The sequence below is a fragment of the Sinocyclocheilus rhinocerous genome, unplaced genomic scaffold (genome assembly GCF_001515625.1).
Source record: "Sinocyclocheilus rhinocerous isolate Xijiao unplaced genomic scaffold, SAMN03320098_v1.1 scaffold4743, whole genome shotgun sequence".
Taxonomy (NCBI): Eukaryota; Metazoa; Chordata; class Actinopteri; order Cypriniformes; family Cyprinidae; genus Sinocyclocheilus; species Sinocyclocheilus rhinocerous.
Window position 1 is genome coordinate 93,730 of NW_015659388.1, and position 3,131 is coordinate 96,860.

Consider the following 3,131-nt stretch of genomic DNA (forward strand, 5'->3'; position numbering starts at 1 on the left):
CCAATAGAGAATGAGGAGTTACGTCACGATCGTTTCACTCCGCATTGCATTTCGGGAAGGCGCCGCCATATTAGCAGGATACGCTATCCGTTCCCATGGTTACTTGTCATTCTCTATAAGGATAGCTGCTTATCTTTTGTTTTGTTTTTGCCTTTAAGTTAAACAATCATTCATTTTTCATTGTATCGTTTGCAGGGAAGAGAAGCTATTTTATCGCACTGCATGATAATTTGGTTCTGTAGAATTTGGTTTACATTGTTTACCTGATTAGCGTGAAAACAGTGTCACACACTGGACCCTCGCTGCTGCTTCAGCCGTCATATGATAGATTATCCAAATAAAGGTGTGTGTTCAACAAGCTGACAGAAGTCGATCCATTTCTTTGTTGGAAACTTTTAAATAACAAAGCATAATTGTTGTCATTATAAATATTAATTTTTCCATGGCCACGGAGGAGAATCAGAGATTGGGTCACATTCAGCGAACAGTCACAAACTCACTGTACTTTTTATATTTATTTCAACAAATGACAAGCAAAATCAAATCCCTAGGATCTTGTGAACAATTTTGTAGCATTTTAAAATGCTGGTTTAATGTACTAAGACATTGATGCTAAAAGACATGCAGATGAGCCAGAATATTAACGCGACATGTTAAATGTTAAAACGTTAAACATAAAGCGTTCCCTCAAGCTTTCACGAGACATCACGGAGACACTTCTCCGTTATGGGAACTCTTTCCCTTCCAACCTTTCCTGAAGTCCTATTGGCTCATGCAAGTCCAAATGACTGGCCAATTGTCGCGAAGTATGCAAATCGCATGCAAATACTGACGCGCTCGAGAGGCAGTATAAAATGTGGTGCACGCGACAATTACGTCAGAATCTTCTCCTTCACTTTGCTGAATAACCTAAGAATATGGCTTATAAACTATTACAGCTCGCAGTTAAGGTTGGCTCATCAGAGGGTAGTGCCTGGATTGCCGCTCCTCTGCAGCGTTTAGGTGAGTATGATATTTTTCTTCAGATGCCAGATGAGTCCGTATGCCCTCGATCAGTGGAGGACCTTAAGGACTCTGGTGATGAGCTCATGCCAACAAAATGTCCGCATTCCTCTCACCCATAGAACCTGCAGGACATCAGCCCGGCTTCTCACGTCCCCCTTCCATGGCGGAGCGGAGAGCCGAGTGCAGATACTGGAGCTAAGGGTTCTCATGTCACCCACTGTCTAATAAGTGTGCAGCTCCCCACCTCAGAGCGGTGTTCTGCCGTGTGCAAAGCACAATCACTGGCTCCTCACTCATTCACACAATACCAGCCCCTCATCAGCGGCTGCCGTGTTTGGAAGACACTGCTCTCTTATTCACACGATACCAGCCCCTCATCAGCAGCTGCTGTGTTTGGAAGATACTGCTTTCTCATTCACATGATACCAGCCCCACATCAGCGGCTGCCGTGTGTAGAGGACTCCGCTCTCTCACTCATTCACGGCGATATGCAGCCCCCGCTTCAGTGTGGCGACAAGCACTTCAGTCGCTTACCCACTCACCAGCAATAAAGCGGCAAGGAGTCACCTGATGCCCCTGCTTGGAAAAGCTTGCGAAGGCGAGGAGTCACCTGAGGCCCCTTCGTGGAAAAGCGCGCGAAGGCGAGGAGTCACCTGATGCCCAGGCACGCGTCTTATCAGCCTTCCAGATTTCGCTGGACTATTACGTCAGTTGTTCACGCCCCTACGAAGTGGTGTTCAACTAGGTCGTATAGCCATTCACAGTCTGTAGTGACAGGCGCAGATGCCGCCGCCCACACCGGTTAAAAAGCGCGCCATGCAAAGCAATGAGCCTCGTTATGCCGAAGCACGCTTTCCAGCAGCAGACCGCGAGATCGAGGTCTTCTTTGGCGCACGGCTCATCGCAGTGCAGGGACACCAGGCCAGCGACCGCTGCTTCCAGGAGCCGGATGTGCGGAGAAAAGTGTAAAGGGACCAGGGAAGAGGCGCCATGGCACGCGGAGGAGCCCGCACCATGACTCCCGCCCGCCGTCAGCTGCCAAGCCGTCGTCCTGACAGCCCAGAGAGGAGGCAAGAGTAACCTACGCGATCGGCCCGGCCCCCAAGCTGTCTCAAAATTGTTCAAATTTGTGTTTGATGTGTGTGTGTGTGATCATTAAAAAATAAATACATTTGCAAAAAATGCATACATGTGCACAAAAGAGCTCTTTCCTCCTCACTCAGTCAATGTAGCGCCGCTCGCCCCGCCTCAGAGCGGTGCAGAGCCGCTGCTCACACATGTTATAGCCGCTCAGCACTCGCCGGCGCATCCAACGACCAAGACGCTAAAGCCGCTATGTCAGTTCCTGAGCGCGTGGAAAACTATTCCAGGAATCTCTCGCTGGTTACTTGGTGTGATAGAGCGTGGGTACGCCCTTGAATTCAGACGCAGACCACCCCGTTTCAACGGCATGGTGAAGTCTCTAACATTGCCTCGAAATGCCCTGGTTCTGAGACAAGAGGTATGCAACCTGCTCGGAAAAGGAGCGATAGAACGAGTACCTCCGAGCGACCTGCAGAGCGGGTTTTACAACCGCCATTCTGTGGTGCCCAAGAGAGATGGAGGACTCCGCCCCATTCTAGATCTCAGGCCCATCAACAGAGCGCTCTGCAAGCGTGCGTTCAGGGTGATAAAACAGATCCTGGCGCGACTTCGCCCCGGGGACTGGTTGCGTCCGTGAATTTAAAGTGCGCGTACTTTCATATTCAGATAGCACTGCATCACAGACGCTTTCTGAGATTTGCTTTCGAGGGCACAGCGTACCAGTACTCTGTTCTCCCGTTTGGGCTGGCTTTGGCCCCGGGGCACTTTCTCAAAGTGCATGGACGCAGCTCTCGCGCCCCTCAGAGCGAGCGGGATGCGCATTCTCAATTATTTGGATGACTGGCTGATCTTAGCTCAGTAACGGGACACACTATAGCCAGCCATGTAGACAAACTGTTTCGTCACTTGGAGTTCTTGGGGCTATGTGTGAATGTGTGTAAGAGCATTCTCGCCCCGAGTCAGTCTATAATGTATCTGAGAGTGTGCTTCGACTCGGTGGAGATGCGCGCTCGCCTCTCTCAGGAGCGCGCGGCGGCCATTTT